This window comes from Musca autumnalis, unplaced genomic scaffold (genome assembly GCF_047663935.1).
Source record: "Musca autumnalis isolate F117 unplaced genomic scaffold, ASM4766393v1 scaffold_3, whole genome shotgun sequence".
Classification (NCBI taxonomy): domain Eukaryota; kingdom Metazoa; phylum Arthropoda; class Insecta; order Diptera; family Muscidae; genus Musca; species Musca autumnalis.
The window spans coordinates 77,210,523-77,233,042 of NW_027411866.1; positions in this window are offsets into that span (position 1 = coordinate 77,210,523).

A 22,520-nucleotide genomic window follows, 5' to 3' on the forward strand; every position below is an offset into this window, starting at 1 on the left:
ATTTCGAATGATTTGTGATATAAATGCTAGTCTCCAAGCTTAGCCTTCGTCCACCCACTAAAAAACACCATTCAATATGCCTGATGATCGGTCTAACCACCCGTGAAACGTAGCATAGTGGTTGAATGTGTGGGACTTCGGTGGATTCCTAATTTTTCAATGTACCTATTAGGTCTAAATAGCTCAACTCGAAAGAGAATTAATTCAAATATCACTCTAAAAATGACCTTCGCCTTAATAAGGCAAAACAAAAAAAAAAAAACCATATGATTCGGTAAGTAAGAGATAGCATGTCTACAGTTTATAGAAAAACACAAGCGATAAAAAGAGACAACAGAAGACCATTTGGCGAAAATTTTGACAGTTTACATTACAAAAAAGTTGCTTTGTTGTAGCAATTCGCCGATGCATCTACCTTTCTTATTGTACCATGCTACTGCCAAATTAGAGCCCCAAAATGTCTGCGTTCACTTTGTATGTTGTATAGTACCGTTATTTTTTTGGAATTTTTTGCAGTTTTCTCCCATTTTTAATCAATATAGTTGCAATTGATCATTCTGTGAGCTCGTTTGCACACATTACTTAAAAAAGTAAATTATTTCAAGAATGGAAAGCAAGGGCAAAGAAATTAGCTTTGATAAAAGGAAAATTCTAGGTAAATTATGGAAAAAACTATCGAAATATTGGTGAAACTGTGGATAGACCATATTAGTTCATAAAGAGAGTGATAATTAACTATAAACAAACCGGAATTTTTACTTCAAACCACAGATCTGGACATTATATAGAAGCCAAAGCATTACAATCTCAGCAGTATGCTTTGAAACGTTATGTTGTTGCATCCAAAATTTCGTAGCTAAGCCAAGTTCTTCTGCATTTTGTTCAAATTGTGTTTCATGATGCTTAGTCCCGGGCCACACTAGAATAATTTCACTGAAATTTTAACATGAAATTATGAGTCTCTAGATTGAGTTCCATAGTAGAGTAAAATCGTGAAAATGCTGTAATGGGGAATTCGGCCTAAAAACACCTAATTTCATGAAATTGTTTAATGAAATTTACTCTAGTTTGGACCGGGACTTAGGTAACCATACTTGCCCAGTAAACAATTTTTACCGAGGGCTCTGATATTAGATTCTTTTAAGAGGTTTTCCAAAGTTTGTTCAGAAAATGTACGGAATTCTCAAAATTTCCCTCAGAAATTGAAGTGATCTTCAGCAAGATTTCGTTTAAGAATTTCTGCACACTTTCGTGCGCTTGTTTTCGAAAATGTTGCGAGTAATCTGCACATACTCTAATGGGAAATTTTGATTCGTTTCTCTCTCTCTCTCGGGAACAAAATTGCCGAACATTCGTCGAGAGTTGATTTAAAGGCAAGGAAGAGATTTTTTGTGTCTTCACGATATTGCTTGTTTTTTTAGTTATTTTGCAGGTGTTAAGTGAATTAGACGTAATGGAACAAGTTATTTTGTGGTAAAATTGGCACATGTCTTACAATAAATGAAAGTGTAAGATTGTATACACATTTTCTAAAACGTTGTTTATAATATTTTTATTTCTATTTTAGATAAATCAAATGGAAAATTTGTTCGCAAGGACTGTGTGTATGATTTTATAAATGTGCAATTCAGTGGGCAGCAGCGACGAATACTATTTCATCAACATTGTAATAATAAAAAGTTCAGAAAATATTTTAAATAAAGTTCCAATTTAATCAATGAGAAATTCGAATCGTATCCTAATAAACATTGAGAATTTTGGGAGAAAATATTCAGAATATCTAATAAAACATCAGAATAGTTTCCGATTTACGGATAAAATATCTAGAATTTTTTAGAATTTGTTCCGAAAATTTTCAGAATCTCTAAACAAATTCCCGAGAAGAATTCTTTTCTCTTCAGATTTTCGAATATTTCTTCAGAGTGTTATCAGAAAATCCTTCGAATTCTAAACGAATTCGTGTAGAAACTAGAATGTTCTTTCCGAATTTCCCTCGACAAAACGTTCCGAATTCTGCGAACCGCTTCACACAAATTCGGACCTGTTTTGCATGCGATTACGGCATCAGAAATGGAAACTTGTGCAGAAAATACATCCGAATTCGGTACGATCTCGGCAACAATTGTTTAGTGGGTGTCCATTGTCGATTCAATAAATATAAGTTGGCCCACTCCAGATGCTGCTATACACCCCCAAACTATAAAGGTATAAAGGTAACAGCACCGCCACCATATTTTACTGTGCAAAACAAGATTTTGTTTTTCGAGCGCTGCTGCAGATTTTCTCCAAACAATTTGAAGTAATTTCATTCCAAACATACAGAACATGTTTCGTCCGAAAATATGACTTGATTCCGGAATTCAGGAGGCTTGTATATGTATTCATTAACAAATTCAATACGCTTCTGCCTATTCACTAGTGATTTGTCTTTCGCCGTGCGACTTTACCGTGATAACCTGCAGTATGCAGTACTTTTCTGGCGGTTTCTGCACAAATACTTTTTTTGGATGCCACTTTCACATTTTAAACAATTTTCGAAGTAGTTATCGGGCGGTTTGTTTTAACTATACTAATTATTTTACGCTCCTCCCGTTCTGATAATATGTTTGACCGTCCAAATCTCGGCTTTGACCGTCCAGATCTGGGTTTTGACTTATACCCCGTTTATATATATAACCGGATTTAACAAACCGACTGGGTTTTAAATGTCAATTCCATTACTTATATTTTAAACAAATCCTCATAAAGAAGGTTAACCCTGCAAAAAGCTCTAATATAAACAGCATATTAGAAATACCGGTTTGTTTTTAGTTAATTATCACTCTCTGTATTACAAATTACCTAGAATTTTCATTTTATCAATGCTAATTTCTTCGCCCTTGTTTTCCATTCTTGAAATAATTTACTTTTTTAAGTTATGTGTGCAAACGAGCTCACAGATGCTCTGTTCCAGAACCTGCGAGAAGCTAGTAAAAATTAGTAGATTCTTGCAGTTCTGGAACAGACCAAGAATGATCATTTGCAACTATATTGATTAAAAATGGGAGAAAACTGCAAAAAATTTCCAAAAAGTAACGGTACTATTACAACATACAAAGTGAAAGCAGACTTTTTGGGGCTCTAATTCAGCAGTTGTGACACTTTTATACCATTATCTTCGTAATAGTAATATATTTTCTGCAATTTTACTTTTTATTCTTCTACTAAAGAGTGCGAATAACATATTTATGAAAGAAAAACTGTTTTCATTTACCCATTTATGTAACGTTTTAGTATCATTTTTGAAAAGTAGTAAGGTGAACGCAGACTTTCTGGGCTATGTGTATGCTTGTGGAATTGAAGATTTCTTCCAGATTTCATTCCAGATGACATTACGGTCAATAGTAATAGCATGGTAATGCAGATGAAGAATTGAAGATTGTAGGTGTTGATGTATCGAAGTGATTGCTTTCCGTGTGCTTGGCAGATTTGCCTAAAGGTAGAAGCACAATGACTTTTGTTGCTTGCTTCACGCTCAAGTTCATATAAATGAATAAAGGCCAGGTACTACCTAATTTAAATACGATTTTGGATTTTCTTATTCTTCTATACAAATTCAGGCTTGGATAAGCATGAATTTCTCATTGTGTTCTCACCTTTACAGTCTCTCATTTAAAGATAAATCGTTTCTAGATTTGATGTGGAACATTTTGAAAATTTCAGCTGCTTCCAAATCTGTAAAGAGCAAAAGTGAGTAGGGTTTCAAAATAAAGTTGAAATTGTATGGAATCATGATTTGCGTGTCCTAAGGTACCAAAGAAGTTTTTGCATAGATTTTTATCGTGGAGTTTTCAAAAGGTGGGGGTTGTTTTTGTTTTGTTTGTCTTCTTCTATGCTTTTAATTCGTCCTTAATTTTTTCTTCTCCATATAGGAAGGTATATTAATTAAGTGGGAATTTAAGGTTTCTCTGTTTATATTACATTCTGATGCGATGTGGATGATGGGTTTTCCAAAAATCTCTACGGATTGTATTAATGCCTTTTTAAGGTTATTAAGAGAGTATGTTCCTGGTTCTTTATAAAATTTCATTTGTATATGCTCCTCTATATCCTCTTTTAATTCAAGTTTTCACTTGCCTTTATGGAGCTGGTGGTGGAGCACTTTGCTCAATACGTCAGCTAATGACACTTTATACATTTTTGCAGCCTCTGTAGGTGATTTCTCAAAGGTACATGCGGTGACTGCCCACTGCATATTGTCACCATCAGTGCAACTGCCACCTGGGTTCTCCGCAACGTTGTTGCAGACACCTGGTTTCTCAGCATCGTTGTTGCTGCCAGCTGGGTTCTCAGCATCGTTGTTACAGCAGCTAGAGCTCTGTTCCAGAACTAAAAAGTTTTTACAATTTTTACCGCTTTTACACATTTTGCGTTCCCGTACACAAAATTTATATGAAAATCGTTTACGACTTTTATTGTTGCCTGATGATTGACAAAAGTGAACGGCCACACTGGCAAGCAACCGATTATTTGAGCAAAACTGACAGTCAAAACTGATCGTGTGTACCCCACTTTAGATTTTAGTTAGATGTCAAATTATCGATTTTCTAGAGTTCATTTCAAAGTATCGATAGCTATCGATATTTTCGCTAATTTGTCATCTTTAAGTGGGGTACACACGATCAGTTTTGCTCAAATAATCGGTTGCTTGCCAGTGTGGCCGTTCACTTTTGTGGCTGCTGAACGGTTGGACAGTTATCGATAATTCCGAAAAATCGACAGTCAAAACTTATCGTGTGTACCCCGCTTCAGTTTTGAATGACGATTTTTTTCAATTATCGATAACTGTCCAACCGTCCAGCAACCACAAAATATTTTGTGGTTGCATGATGAATAACAAAAATGAACGGCCACACTAGCAAGCAACAACAAAGCTGTCATTCAAAACTGACAATGTATACCCAGCTTTAATTTGGCAATAAAAATCGCGGATGTTATACCGTTTGTCATTTTGCACAAGTACTTCACAGAAATATAAAGGAGAAAAATATTTTACATCAAAATGGATAAAAGACAGGTCTGTTATAATTTATCAATGACAAACATCCCAAGGGACTTTGACATGAACCAAAGAAAAGAATTGGCGCTGAAAGCATTAATATCGAGGACAGCTTGTCAATTTGAACAGCAGTTTTTAGATTTTGAAAAACCCCCACTTGAATTCGTTGAGGAAAATGTGTACCCACAGTGCCAAATTTTCATAGAACAAGAATCCATCCCCTGAATGAAGTGCGCCACATAATTTGAAGCGTTGACTTGGCGTACATATTTTGTTCTATAGTTCGGGGTTTCGTAAATTTAATGCTAAGTTTACATTTACGAAATCCACTCGATTTCATCTGTCAATTCCATAGCTCAAACGTCAAATGGAATCTCATCTGAAATCCATTGGATTTCATTTGACGTTTAACCTATGGATTTGACAGATGAAAACGAGTGGATTTCGTAAATGTAAACATAGCATAAATGTTACTTGTTTTGGGAGGACGGCAAGTTTCAGACAAATAAAACGAAATGTCCCAAATATCAGCAACCCATCTGTCCTAAAAGTCGTTACTATTTTGATAAATTCAAAATGGAATATTTTATGGAAATATTTAATGCAGATGTGATTGCAAAACAACGCCTTGATGAACAACAACTACAACAACAGGAACAGCAACAACAAGTACAACAACGACGACAAAGCCAGCGACGACAGGCAGTTTATTGAAATAATGACATTATTCTGTGAAGTCATCAATGAAGATGACCAATTGTCTTGGGAAGAGAAGAGGGAGCGATTGGGCAGACTATACGACAGTTTTAAACTGTTATTTAATAACTGTCAATGGCCAAAAAAGCTATGCCATTTAAAAATTATACATGGGTGTAGGGTTTTATTGGATCAGCATGACATCAAAGTTATGAACCTTACATGCCTTGTCAATGTAGAAGACTTCATTCACAAAGGCCGATTAAGAAGTGAACTGAAACCAACAGTGAGGACCATTCCTTATGCAAGACGAAGGTTTGACGCAGTCATTGAATTCGGCGAAATGAATAATGAATTATATTAGGCAGAGCGTGTATTCCCACATTAAAATTTATTGTTATTGGTTTAAATTTAAAATAAATAATTATAAATACAAATAAACACGCATTTGATTTTTCTGCGAAACTACTCTTTGCAGTGGTGGTTTGTATCCCCCCCATCTAAATTATTCATGTTGTTTCTTCTCCTCACTTTGGTTATTCATGTTGTTTCACTTTTCGAACTATCTATCTATCCATTCCCATATTTTGGTATAACAGTTATTTACATAATGTGGAACATTTTGAAAATTTCAGCTGCTTCCAAATCTGTAAAGAGCAAAAGTGAGTAGGGTTTCAAAATAAAGTTGAAATTGTATGGAATCATGATTTGCGTGTTCTAAGGTACCAAAGAAGTTTTTGCATAGATTTTTATCGTGGAGTTTTCAAAAGGTGGGGGTTGTTTTTGTTTTGTTTGTCTTCTTCTATGCTTTTAATTCGTCCTTAATTTTTTCTTCTCCATATAGGAAGGTATATTAATTAAGTGGGAATTTAAGGTTTCTCTGTTTATATTACATTCTGATGCGATGTGGATGATGGGTTTTCCAAAAATCTCTACGGATTGTATTAATGCCTTTTTAAGGTTATTTAGAGAGTATGTTCCTGGTTCTTTATAAAATTTCATTTGTATATGCTCCTCTATATCCTCTTTTAATTCAAGTTTTCACTTGCCTTTATGGAGCTGGTGGTGGAGCACTTTGCTCAATACGTCAGCTAATGACACTTTATACATTTTTGCAGCCTCTGTAGGTGATTTCTCAAAGGTACATGCGGTGACTGCCCACTGCATATTGTCACCATCAGTGCAACTGCCACCTGGGTTCTCCGCAACGTTGTTGCAGACACCTGGTTTCACAGCATCGTTGTTGCTGCCAGCTGGGTTCTCAGCATCGCTGTTACAGCAGCTAGAGCTCTGTTGCAGAACTAAAAAGTTTTTACAATTTTTACCGCTTTTACACAAAATTTATATAAACATCGTTTACGACTTTTATTGTTGCCTGATGACTGAAAAAAGTGAACGGCCACACTGGCAAGCAACCGATTATTTGAGCAAAACTGACAGTCAAAACTGATCGTGTGTACCCCACTTTAGATTTTAGTTAGATGTCAAATTATCGATTTTCTAGAGTTCATTTCAAAGTATCGATAGCTATCGATATTTTCGCTAATTTGTCATCTTTAAGTGGGGTACACACGATCAGTTTTGACTGACAGTTTTGCTCAAATAATCGGTTGCTTGCCAGTGTGGCCGTTCACTTTTGTGGCTGCTGAACGGTTGGACAGTTATCGATAATTCCGAAAAATCGACAGTCAAAACTGATCGTGTGTACCCCGCTTCAGTTTTGAATGACGATTTTTTTCAATTATCGATAACTGTCCAACCGTCCAGCAACCACAAAATATTTTGTGGTTGCATGATGAATAACAAAAATGAACGGCCACACTAGCAAGCAACAACAAAGCTGTCATTCAAAACTGACAATGTATACCCAGCTTTAATTTGGCAATAAAAATCGCGGATGTTATACCGTTTGTCATTTTGCACAAGTACTTCACAGAAATATAAAGGAGAAAAATATTTTACATCAAAATGGATAAAAGACAGGTCTGTTATAATTTATCAATGACAAACATCCCAAGGGACTTTGACATGAACCAAAGAAAAGAATTGGCGCTGAAAGCATTAATATCGAGGACAGCTTGTCAATTTGAACATCAGTTTTTAGATTTTGGAAAACCCCCACTTGAATTCGTTGAGGAAAATGTGTACCCACAGTGCCAAATTTTCATAGAACAAGAATCCATCCCCTGAATGAAGTGCGCCACATAATTTGAAGCGTTGACTTGGCGTACATATTTTGTTCTATAGTTCGGGGTTTCGTAAATTTAATGCTAAGTTTACATTTACGAAATCCACTCGATTTCATCTGTCAATTCCATAGCTCAAACGTCAAATGGAATCTCATCTGAAATCCATTGGATTTCATTTGACGTTTAACCTATGGATTTGACAGATGAAATCGAGTGGATTTCGTAAATGTAAACATAGCATAAATGTTACTTTTTTTGGGAGGACGGCAAGTTTCAGACAAATAAAACGAAATGTCCCAAATATCAGCAACCCATCTGTCCTAAATAGTCGTTACTATTTTGATAAATTCAAAATGGAATATTTTATGGAAATATTTAATGCAGATGTGATTGCAAAACAACGCCTTGATGAACAACAACTACAACAACAGAAACAGCAACAACAAGTACAACAACGACGACAAAGCCAGCGACGACAGGCAGTTTATTGAAATAATGACATTATTCTGTGAAGTCATCAATGAAGATGACCAATTGTCTTGGGAAGAGAAGAGGGAGCGATTGGGCAGACTATACGACAGTTTTAAACTGTTATTTAATAACTGTCAATGGCCAAAAAAGCTATGCCATTTAAAAAGTATACATGGGTGTAGGGTTTTATTGGATCAGCATGACATCAAAGTTATGAACCTTACATGCCTTGTCAATGTAGAAGACTTCATCCACAAAGGCCGATTAAGAAGTGAACTGAAACCAACAGTGAGGACCATTCCTTATGCAAGACGAAGGTTTGACGCCGTCATTGAATTCGGCGAAATGAATAACGAATTATATTAGGCAGAGCGTGTATTCCCACATTAAAATCTATTGTTATTGTTTTAAATGTAAAATAAATAATTATAAATACAAATAAATACGCCCTTTTCGGGTATGAAATGTACACTAATGGAAGCGACTATAAATTGGCTAGGCGACTATATAGCGGGCACGCACGTTAAAATTCATTCCAGGACAAGAGGCCTATAAACGAAAACATATACTTAGCGATTTTGGGAAGAATATTAACTCAAATGCAGAAAAGTCAAACCAGTGTGGAATAATATTTATGAAATCGAGGATATGCAAGAGAAGCCTTTAGGTTCTTGCCGCGCGAAAGATCTTAAGATGTAAAACAACCAGTGAATAGTATCCTATTATGGCAGAGCTTTGAACACTTACGTGATTATGAATGACTAACGTAGCTACGGCCAAAGACCATGTAGCACGATCTTAACTCCATATATGGCTTCCCATCAAAGGTAGTGAGTCGGAACCATGTCATCACGTACCTAGGGAAGTTAGAAGCAGATTCATAGTTAGGTTCTAATCACATATTGTTTCTAACTGGTACGAATAATATAAATACTTGCTCACATGGAATATTCACAGTCTAACACTTTATCATATGCATCCCCCAATAGAGTACAAATTAAAAAAAGTCACATGTAAAAAAACGTCATGAAAACCTTTGGAGCAAACTACAAAATAATAATAAATACCAAAAACAAAAGACTTAAGCAACAAGCCTGCAAGCGAACTAATTAAAACTGTAGTTTCACTAATGCCATGTTCATACCAGCATTTAATAACGTCGTTCGTTCTTATAATTACGTACACCAATTAACCCGTTCATACGACATGGTACACAATTCATAGCAACATAATTCATATTTTCAGAGTTTTTGTTTACTGATTTTAAAGAAAGTTTAAGCCAAAAGACGAGAAAAGTTAATTTATATGAACCGAAAAAATATTTGTCCTTCTTTCAGATATCTATTTAATATTAAATTATATTAGTTTCATTCATGTTTTCTATTTTTTCTCACAATTTTGGTGTTTTCAGAATATTTTGAAATTTTTCTATTTTGAAAATTAACGAGAGAGAGACCAGACAAAATAACTTTTTGGTATACAGACTTTTCGGCAGACATTTGATTTTTGTTTCTAAATTTGTACGCAAATTTGAAACGATGGACAAGAAATGCAACTGCAATGAAAGAGAAGACAAAATTTGCTATGATTTGAATGTGTACTAGTCGTTAAACCGCTTACTTAACCATCACGGTTTGCAGTTTTTCTACAATTTTTTGGGTTTTTAATAAATTTTTAAGTTTTGTATTTGTATTTTTCTGTCATAATTAATTTATTTCGATAAATTCTCTCATTTGTTAGAGATGGGACATATTTTATCGTCGTTCCGAGAGTAATTGAAATTGAACAATGTACACAAATCGTTGTTCGTTCTCAATATTTTGTATGGAAAATGAAGTAATTACATCGTAATTTGGGGTCGAACAACGAATAGAGAGAGAAACAACGTCAGTCTAAACAAGGTATAAGACGATATGAATTCATATAAAATACATTATAATTATTTAAAAACAAAATACATCATAACAAAATAACATTTTCAATAATTCTAAGGGACTCAAAGCGGTTTCAATTGACCCACAGTTTGTTATCTATAAACTTCTGTTGAAACTATTCTTGTTTGATGTGTCTGCAGCGGGCGAAATGAAACAAACGATGTCTTGCTTGGTTGAGTGCTTTATTACGAGTGATCTTCTTTGACAATAGGTGTGTACGATAACCCAATAATTTGTACAAATTCGTACAAATTATTGCTGAATGCTGTTCGATAACAAAATTATCCAGCAAAAGAGAGCGAGTTTGGAGAGATTTTTGGAGAGTTTTGTGACTGAGAACTTGCAAATTTTTGCTGGGAAAATTTGTCCCGCAAAAATTTGCAAGTCTGATCAGCTGATTTGAAAACATTTGTTTTGTTTTATTTTTTATTCTTGTTTGGCGAAAACAAAAATAAACATTGAAATATCAAAAAATTATACATCAAAAGCTGAAAAATATAAAAAAATCATGGAAAACAAGAACATAAAATTGATGCAAAAACTTTTCTTCTTCTTCTTTTTCAAAACAGTTGATTCCTTGCAAGTTTTTACAAATTGTTGTTCGATAACTTTCTGCAATTTTTCTTGCTTGAGAGAGTAAAATTCACTGAGAGAGGTTGCTGGAATTGACTGAGTAATTTTTGAGTAATTATACATGGGTGTAGGGCAGGGATGGAAGATTTAAATTTTCAAAAAGTACCAAAATGGTACTTTTTTCTTTGAAAAGGTACTTTTTTATTTTTTTAAGGAAAATATTAAAAAAATTGTATTCAGTAAAAAACAACAACAAAGGCTGTTGCAAAATCGTATATATGGTATAATGAACTTTGTCATTCCGTTTGTAACACATCGAAATATTCGTCGGAGACCCAATATATTATATATATCCATTTTAGTCCGTCTGTTGAAATCAAGATACAGCTCGCAATATTTAAGGTAGATCTTTTTAATTTGGTACAGAAATTTCAATTACTCCTAGGATGTTTGGTGTTGAAAATGGGTTCTATCGGTCCAAGTTTTGATATAGCCTCCATACCATGGTAACTCCCGTTTTCGGGATTTTGAAGGTTTGAACCATATTATCATACCAGAACTGTTAAAATTTGGTATTAAGTCTTCGTTGGGGCTACAAAACTCTCCCCCAGAAATTTATCAGTGCAGGTCCACGTTCTGATATATCCCTCATAGAACGGTACCACCCGATTTTTGGTATTTTAAAGGTTTTAGACTCCTTATTCAATCGAAATGACTGAAATTAGGTATTTGGTATTCGATATGGGTATAAAACATTCCTATAGAGAATTGTGGATATAGTTGCACGTTTTAATATAGCCTAGAGCTGGCAAACTATCGATATTCAGACTATCGTCTAATCGCTGTAGTGAAGTATGTTTATATTGAACTCTAAACAAGTTATTTTTTAAGTACTTTGCAAAAAACATGCTTTGGTGGCCGATGTAAACTTTGTTTTACGTTAGTAATCAAAACTGTAGTCGGACAATATATAGTTTGCCAGCACTAATATAGCCCCTATAGGGGAGTATTGCAGGTTCTCAGATTTGTGGGATCATATTTAGGCATATTACCAATATATACATCCAGATTTTTAAAGTTTCTAGGAATGTCAATTTTGCATTTTTAGTTTCACAGAAAATTTGTCAACGTGTGGGACTAGAGTATGTGAAATGGTACTGAATAGGCCGCGGGGGTACTTCGGTACTTTTTATAGTGAAATGGTACTGAAAAAAGTACTATTGTACTGAATTTTCCATCCCTGGTGTAGGGTTTTATTGGATCAGCATGACATCAAAGTTATGAACCTTACATGCCTTGTCAATGTAGAAGACTTCATTCACAAAGGCCGATTAAGAAGTGAACTGAAACCAACAGTGAGGACCATTCCTTATGCAAGACGAAGGTTTGACGCAGTCATTGAATTCGGCGAAATGAATAATGAATTATATTAGGCAGAGCGTGTATTCCCACATTAAAATTTATTGTTATTGGTTTAAATTTAAAATAAATAATTATAAATTCAAATAAACACGCATTTGATTTTTCTGCGAAACTACTCTTTGCAGTGGTGGTTTGTATCCCCCCCATCTAAATTATTCATGTTGTTTCTTCTCCTCACTTTGGTTATTCATGTTGTTTCACTTTTCGAACTATCTATCTATCCATTCCCATATTGTGGTATAACAGTTATTTACATAATGTGGAACATTTTGAAAATTTCAGCTGCTTCCAAATCTGTAAAGAGCAAAAGTGAGTAGGGTTTCAAAATAAAGTTGAAATTGTATGGAATCATGATTTGCGTGTTCTAAGGTACGTGTTAAGGTACGTTTGCGTGTTCTAAGGTAAGAAGTTTTTGCATAGATTTTTATCGTGGAGTTTTCAAAAGGTGGGGGTTGTTTTTGTTTTGTTTGTCTTCTTCTATGCTTTTAATTCGTCCTTAATTTTTTCTTCTCCATATAGGAAGGTATATTAATTAAGTGGGAATTTAAGGTTTCTCTGTTTATATTACATTCTGATGCGATGTGGATGATGGGTTTTCCAAAAATCTCTACGGATTGTATTAATGCCTTTTTAAGGTTATTTAGAGAGTATGTTCCTGGTTCTTTATAAAATTTCATTTGTATATGCTCCTCTATATCCTCTTTTAATTCAAGTTTTCACTTGCCTTTATGGAGCTGGTGGTGGAGCACTTTGCTCAATACGTCAGCTAATGACACTTTATACATTTTTGCAGCCTCTGTAGGTGATTTCTCAAAGGTACATGCGGTGACTGCCCACTGCATATTGTCACCATCAGTGCAACTGCCGCCTGGGTTCTCCGCAACGTTGTTGCAGACACCTGGTTTCACAGCATCGTTGTTGCTGCCAGCTGGGTTCTCAGCATCGTTGTTACAGCAGCTAGAGCTCTGTTGCAGAACTAAAAAGTTTTTACAATTTTTACCGCTTTTACACATTTTGCGTTCCCGTACGCAAAATTTATATAAACATCGTTTACGACTTTTATTGTTGCCTGATGACTGAAAAAAGTGAACGGCCACACTGGCAAGCAACCGATTATTTGAGCAAAACTGACAGTCAAAACTGATCGTGTGTACCCCACTTTAGATTTTAGTTAGATGTCAAATTATCGATTTTCTAGAGTTCATTTCAAAGTATCGATAGCTATCGATATTTTCGCTAATTTGTCATCTTTAAGTGGGGTACACACGATCAGTTTTGACTGACAGTTTTGCTCAAATAATCGGTTGCTTGCCAGTGTGGCCGTTCACTTTTGTGGCTGCTGAACGGTTGGACAGTTATCGATAATTCCGAAAAATCGACAGTCAAAACTGATCGTGTGTACCCCGCTTCAGTTTTGAATGACGATTTTTTTCAATTATCGATAACTGTCCAACCGTCCAGCAACCACAAAATATTTTGTGGTTGCATGATGAATAACAAAAATGAACGGCCACACTAGCAAGCAACAACAAAGCTGTCATTCAAAACTGACAATGTATACCCAGCTTTAATTTGGCAATAAAAATCGCGGATGTTATACCGTTTGTCATTTTGCACAAGTACTTCACAGAAATATAAAGGAGAAAAATATTTTACATCAAAATGGATAAAAGACAGGTCTGTTATAATTTATCAATGACAAACATCCCAAGGGACTTTGACATGAACCAAAGAAAAGAATTGGCGCTGAAAGCATTAATATCGAGGACAGCTTGTCAATTTGAACAGCAGTTTTTAGATTTTGAAAAACCCCCACTTGAATTCGTTGAGGAAAATGTGTACCCACAGTGCCAAATTTTCATAGAACAAGAATCCATCCCCTGAATGAAGTGCGCCACATAATTTGGAGCGTTGACTTGGCGTACATATTTTGTTCTATAGTTCGGGGTTTCGTAAATTTAATGCTAAGTTTACATTTACGAAATCCACTCGAATTCATCTGTCAATTCCATAGCTCAAACGTCAAATGGAATCTTATCTGAAATCCATTGGATTTCATTTGACGTTTAACCTATGGATTTGACAGATGAAATCGAGTGGATTTCGTAAATGTAAACATAGCATAAATGTTACTTTTTTTGGGAGGACGGCAAGTTTCAGACAAATAAAACGAAATGTCCCAAATATCAGCAACCCATCTGTCCTAAATAGTCGTTACTATTTTGATAAATTCAAAATGGAATATTTTATGGAAATATTTAATGCAGATGTGATTGCAAAACAACGCCTTGATGAACAACAACTACAACAACAGGAACAGCAACAACAAGTACAACAACGACGACAAAGCCAGCGACGACAGGCAGTTTATTGAAATAATGACATTATTCTGTGAAGTCATCAATGAAGATGACCAATTGTCTTGGGAAGAGAAGAGGGAGCGATTGGGCAGACTATACGACAGTTTTAAACTGTTATTTAATAACTGTCAATGGCCAAAAAAGCTATGCCATTTAAAAAGTATACATGGGTGTAGGGTTTTATTGGATCAGCATGACATCAAAGTTATGAACCTTACATGCCTTGTCAATGTAGAAGACTTCATCCACAAAGGCCGATTAAGAAGTGAACTGAAACCAACAGTGAGGACCATTCCTTATGCAAGACGAAGGTTTGACGCCGTCATTGAATTCGGCGAAATGAATAACGAATTATATTAGGCAGAGCGTGTATTCCCACATTAAAATCTATTGTTATTGTTTTAAATGTAAAATAAATAATTATAAATACAAATAAATACGCCCTTTTCGGGTATGAAATGTACACTAATGGAAGCGACTATAAATTGGCTAGGCGACTATATAGCGGGCACGCACGTTAAAATTCATTCCAGGACAAGAGGCCTATAAACGAAAACATATACTTAGCGATTTTGGGAAGAATATTAACTCAAATGCAGAAAAGTCAAACCAGTGTGGAATAATATTTATGAAATCGAGGATATGCAAGGGAAGCCTTTAGGTTCTTGCCGCGCGAAAGATCTTAAGATGTAAAACAACCAGTGAATAGTATCCTATTATGGCAGAGCTTTGAACACTTACGTGATTATGAATGACTAACGTAGCTACGGCCAAAGACCATGTAGCACGATCTTAACTCCATATATGGCTTCCCATCAAAGGTAGTGAGTCGGAACCATGTCATCACGTACCTAGGGAAGTTAGAAGCAGATTCATAGTTAGGTTCTAATCACATATTGTTTCTAACTGGTACGAATAATATAAATACTTGCTCACATGGAATATTCACAGTCTAACACTTTATCATATGCATCCCCCAATAGAGTACAAATTAAAAAAAGTCACATGTAAAAAAACGTCATGAAAACCTTTGGAGCAAACTACAAAATAATGATAAATACCAAAAACAAAAGACTTAAGCAACAAGCCTGCAAGCGAACTAATTAAAACTGTAGTTTCACTAATGCCATGTTCATACCAGCATTTAATAACGTCGTTCGTTCTTATAATTACGTACACCAATTAACCCGTTCATACGACATGGTACACAATTCATAGCAACATAATTCATATTTTCAGAGTTTTTGTTTACTGATTTTAAAGAAAGTTTAAGCCAAAAGACGAGAAAAGTTAATTTATATGAACCGAAAAAATATTTGTCCTTCTTTCAGATATCTATTTAATATTAAATTATATTAGTTTCATTCATGTTTTCTATTTTTTCTCACAATTTTGGTGTTTTCAGAATATTTTGAAATTTTTCTATTTTGAAAATTAACGAGAGAGAGACCAGACAAAATAACTTTTTGGTATACAGACTTTTCGGCAGACATTTGATTTTTGTTTCTAAATTTGTACGCAAATTTGAAACGATGGACAAGAAATGCAACTGCAATGAAAGAGAAGACAAAATTTGCTATGATTTGAATGTGTACTAGTCGTTAAACCGCTTACTTAACCATCACGGTTTGCAGTTTTTCTACAATTTTTTGGGTTTTTAATAAATTTTTAAGTTTTGTATTTGTATTTTCTGTCATAATTAATTTATTTCGATAAATTCTCTCATTTGTTAGAGATGGGACATATTTTATCGTCGTTCCGAGAGTAATTGAAATTGAACAATGTACACAAATCGTTGTTCGTTCTCAATATTTTGTATGGAAAATGAAGTAATTACATCGTAATTTGGGGTCGAACAACGAATAGAGAGAGAAACACCGTCAGTCTAAACAAGGTATAAGACGATATGAATTCATATAAAATACATTATAATTATTTAAAAACAAAATACATCATAACAAAATAACATTTTCAATAATTCTAAGGGACTCAAAGCGGTTTCAATTGACCCACAGTTTGTTATCTATAAACTTCTGTTGAAACTATTCTTGTTTGATGTGTCTGCAGCGGGCGAAATGAAACAAACGATGTCTTGCTTGGTTGAGTGCTTTATTACGAGTGATCTTCTTTGACAATAGGTGTGTACGATAACCCAATAATAGGTCTGTACGATAACCCAAAAATTTGTACAAATTCGTACAAATTTTTACTGAATGCTGTTCGATAACAAAATTATCCAGCAAAAGAGAGCGAGTTTGGAGAGATTTTTGGAGAGTTTTGTGACTGAGAACTTGCAAATTTTTGCTGGGAAAATTTGTCCCGCAAAAATTTGCAAGTCTGATCAGCTGACTTTTAATCACCTGCTCAATGTAAACAACTCGAAATGTTAACATTTGTGGCCAAGAAAATTTCACAATTGCACATTTTTTTAGATTCTAAAGCGTTGTGGATAGGATTAAAGCATTAAATAAGTAAAGTGCAATTTTAAAATTTATGTTTTTGTTCCGTTTGGTTTAAAATATCAAAAGAAACAAAAACAAATTTCATACATTTTCGGAAACAGCTGACTTTCTTGCAAGTTTTTGCAAAATGCTGTTCGATAACTTTCTGCAATTTTTCTTGCTTGAGAGAGTAAAATTCACTGAGAGAGGTTGCTGGAACTGACTGAGTAATTCTTGCTGGGAAAGTTATCGTACACACCTAATTTGTACAAATTCGTACAAATTATTGCTGAATGCTGTTCGATAACAAAATTATCCAGCAAAAGAGAGCGAGTTTGGAGAGATTTTTGGAGAGTTTTGTGACTGAGAACTTGCAAATTTTTGCTGGGAAAAGGTGTGTACGATAACTTTCCCAGCAAAAAATACTCAGTCAATTCCAGCAACCTCTCTCAGTGAATTTTACTCTCTCAAGCAAGAAAAATTGCAGAAAGTTATCGAACAACAATTTGTAAAAACTTTCAAGGAATCAACTGTTTTGAAAAAGAAGAAGAAGAAGAAAAGTTTTTACATCAATTTGATGTTCTTGTTTTCCATGATTTTTTTATATTTTTCAGCTTTTGATGTTTAATTTTTTGATATTTCAATGTTTAATTTTGTTTTCGCCAAACAAGAATAAAAAATAAAACAAAACAAATGTTTTCAAATCAGCTGATCAGACTTGCAAATTTTTGCGGGACAAATTTTCCCAGCAAAAATTTGCAAGTTCTCAGTCACAAAACTCTCCAAAAATCTCTCCAAACTCGCTCTCTTTTGCTGGATAATTTTGTTATCGAACAGCATTCAGTAAAAATTTGTACGAATTTGTACAAATTATTGGGTTATCGTACACACCTAAAATTTGTCCCGCAAAAATTTGCAAGTCTGATCAGCTGATTTGAAAACATTTGTTTTGTTTTATTTTTTATTCTTGTTTGGCGAAAACAAAAATAAACATTGAAATATCAAAAAATTATACATCAAAAGCTGAAAAATATAAAAAAATCATGGAAAACAAGAACATAAAATTGATGCAAAAACTTTTCTTCTTCTTCTTTTTCAAAACAGTTGATTCCTTGCAAGTTTTTACAAATTGTTGTTCGATAACTTTCTGCAATTTTTCTTGCTTGAGAGAGTAAAATTCACTGAGAGAGGTTGCTGGAATTGACTGAGTAATTTTTGCTGGGAAAGTTATCGTACATACCTAATATTTACATCTTACTTGCTACCTATGACATCTTGTGTGCGCCACACAATGCGAACTGATCGCTATTGCTCTGCTCTGTATGTGTGTTGCCGAACATATCGTAAAGATCCCAATATTACAACAAAAACATTGTAACAAATTAATTTGTGGGTTGATGCCATTTTGTATTCATATGTGTGGGATAACTGAATTTTGGATTTTCAATGCTTCTTTATTTAATGTTAAATTTGAAGAGAACAACAAAAAAGTTGTACCCTCAAAGAAAAGAAACAACTCTTTTACTTCTGACGTCAATAAAATAGCTTGACTTTGTATCAGGATATTTGTTTAAAATACGTGGAATATAGTGCAATTATCTCGGGATGTACACATGCTTCCGAAACAAGAGGTGGGAAACCATTTAGATACAAATATAACTAATTTGTAAATTGAAATTTCATTTGTAAACTAGAGTTTTTAAATTGAATTTTGTGAAATACTTACCTCGAGAACTCCTCTTGTTCGGAATGGCGTGAGACAGGGGCTGTTCGCTGCATGGCATAATCCACTGCCGATTCCATGGTGGCAGTTCGCTTCATGGAATAATCCGGTGGCAACTCAATGGTGGCAGTTCGCTTCATGGAATAATCCACTGGCAACTCAGTTCGCTTCGTGGAATAATCCAGTAGCAACTCAATGGTGGCAGTTCGCTTCATGGAGTAATCCACTGGCAACGGTTCTGACTGGGTGCGCGGGTCACACTGGCAACTCGCTCTCCATCCTCAATCCCATGGCTTTTGTTATTTTCACACAGGTAAATGCAACCAGTCATTACAAATATCGCAGGCTATCATAAACCTATTGCCATGAGCCCACCTGCATATGCACCATAACCTAATGGTGAGTGAGATTACGAATTATTAAAAAACAATTTTAAAAATTTGAAAAAAAAAAACAATTCATATAAGCTCTGTTCCAGAACTAAAAAGTTTTTACAATTTTTACCACTTTTACACATTTTGCGTTCCCGTACACAAAATGTATATGAAAATCGTTTACGACTTTTACAACTTTTACCACTTTATAAAGTACGGGAACAGGCCAATTGTTTGAACCAGATTCGAAATCACGTCATCGCATAAAAATGATAGGGTTCTGCTTCTAATGTCCGCAATTTCTACGCGTATCTATGAGTTCATAGATATCTCCCGTGTAAGCAAAATTTTACAATTTCAACTCATAGGTAACGTTACCGGGCTAAAAACGGCCGTGTTACTAACCCTGCGTTTAAAAATCCCAGTATTGGCAAGACACATGGTAGAATAATAAAGGTAATTTCATGCTAACAGCTGATTAAAATTTTTTTCAAATTTCGAAGTTGAAGTACGTTCATTGTCAAAGGGTATTTGACAAAGCAAACTGAACATGTATGTATGTGTGCACATGTATACCTACATACACAAATATCAGTAAACATTTAATTTCCAATTGATTTTTAAATTAAAATTAAACAAAAAAAATCTAAAATATGGATTCAAAACAAGAAAAATAAACAACCGTCCGCTGCTCCCGCTATTAGTATCTCTAAGATCAACCTTTACAAGAATCCCGCATTTACCCAGCCTGTTATGATTCGGAGAAACTGTTTTGTTAACCCAAGTGAACTATTTGACGAAGCCACCTACAAGAACCCCCTTTTACGGAAATGAAGTCGTCACAATCCGTGTCGATTGCGTGACATTCCGGTATGCACAAATTAGCAATCTCCGTGAGGTTTACTACTGTTCCATTATTGTCATCAAGTATTTCAATGAAGAAACCCTATATTTGGATGTCGTCAAGGATCACTTAAGACAAAGCTGCAATGGTGTTTAGTTAAGACACCCAAAAAAACCCAATAAAATAAAAGTGGCTAAGCCATTAATAAAATAGATACAAAAAGTTAAGAAGTGAAGATGTTTTATTAAAAATATGGTTGTTATGGAGAACGTTGTTGTTTTAAAAATATGTCTGCAACCATTCGTTTTCCTCGTAGATTCAGTACTGAATCAGCTATCTTGGGACCAACCAGTTAAAGAAATTTATATGGATGTTATTGTTTCTAAAGGTACTGGAGTTAGTTGAGTAGATTTGGCAGGGCAGTTGAAAAGGTGTCATCGATCCTTGCCCTATAATAATTTATATAGCTTATTCGTAGCTGCTGACGCTCCTCAGTTGCGAAAGATATGAGATGTTCTCCGAGGACCGCATTCATACGATAGTTGTTTATGGCATCAGCGACTGCATCCGTGTGAATGCTATTTAAACCTGCATGTTGATCTAGGGATTATCTCCATTGCGTTGAACTTATATAGCTTACTACAAGGGTTCTTTATACTGCCGGCAAGGACTGGAAGACCTTGTTTCTTGATCTAATCACGGAAGACATCAACATGCTGCCAAATGTGACCCATACCATTTAGGGGTCGGAATTCAACTACAACCGACCATGACTATTAATACTGTTTTCACCTCTGCCGTCCATGTGGCCGTAGATTTACTGGGGGATATTTGCATATTTCTCAAATAGAAAAAGGAGGTAAGATCAGTTGCATGTACACAAAGGAAATTGTTGCCAATTAACAATTCTTGCGTCTTCATTTGCTGTTGTTCTGGTGTTGCTAGTCCCGGACCACTAATCAGCAATCAAGCAATACATTGCAGACGAGAGAGGTACTGGCAGCAAAATTGTTACATGTAGTATTGATAATGTAAAAATCCAAAGAAACACATTTTCCTGTAAAAATAACTAGATATTCTCGTAAAAGATAAATCTGCAGCAAGGCATGAAGACTTTCCCATGTTAGGAAAGGCCTCAAACAAATACTTACATATTGATTTCCGCTAATTTATTCTTCATTTTTAAAGTTTTCATTTTTCTTTTTTATGTTCTCAAAAATATGTAACTTCCTGAAAATAAACTAAATATGTTTTGTTTTTGTTATTAAATGTCATATTGTTTTATTGTCCTTCTGTATTTGACACGCTACCGTACAGACATACATGGTTGTATTTACCTAAATTTGACAGATGCGACTACCTTTTATCATTCTACCATGGGCAAGACAATAGAAAAATACAAACCTTTTTCACAAATACATTTATAAATTTTTAAATATGTATAGAGAAATGTATGAATGTATTGGTGAAAATGGTTTGTAACTTTGCTATTGTCTTGCCAATACTGTCTGTGTGTAAACGCTTAGTAATACCAGAAATTTCTACGCGTAGTTATCTATGAGTTCATAGATATCCCCCGTGTAAGCAAAATTTCATAATTTCAATCCATAGGTAACGTTACCGGGTCGAAAACGGCCTTGTTACTTACAGGTCATTTAGATATGACATCATTAGCCGGATTTAGCACATTATCAGGTTTTATTTGCTAAATCTAGCCAAAATCTACCAGATTTTCCATACAAAAATAAATCCTCGTATTGAGTGGATTTGTTTTAAATCCGGCATAAATCTTCGTATACAACTCTGTTTTTTTGCAACATGTTGCTAGAAATACAAAAAGTTGCAAGCTGGCACAAGAAACAAGGTAGATGCATCGGTGAATTGCTACACTAAAAATAATTTAAAATGTAAAAATTTGTAAACAAGGCGGAAAAATTAAATTTGTTTTGATGTACAAAGTTGATTTTAATCAACCAAAACTAATATTTACGATGTCTAAACGATAAAATAATTCGATTATTTATTTTTAGATGGGGAAACTGCTTTAAAATAATTCTTTATTTGCTCTTTAGTTAGCATTAGTAGCATAATGTGCTAACATTTTCAGTATTAAACAATAAATTTGTAATTTGACGTATGTTTTTTGAGACGAACTCAATTTACAAAAAATTCTTTTGACGTTTCATATTCGATCAGATGGGCTGATGCATCTACCTTGGTAATTCTGCTATGAACAAAAATCAGCTGACTGCCATTTAAATCCTCCAAAATGTATATCTAAATGCAATGAGATTTGTACTGGATTTATTAAATCCAGTCGAGGATTTATGGCTAGTCTAAATGAGCTATTACACCCAGGATTTTACCTGGTTGATCGTTGCCAATGTGTTAAAAGTTGTAACACACTTCCATGTGGCAATGATTTTGCGAAATCATGAATGAAAATCAACAAAGT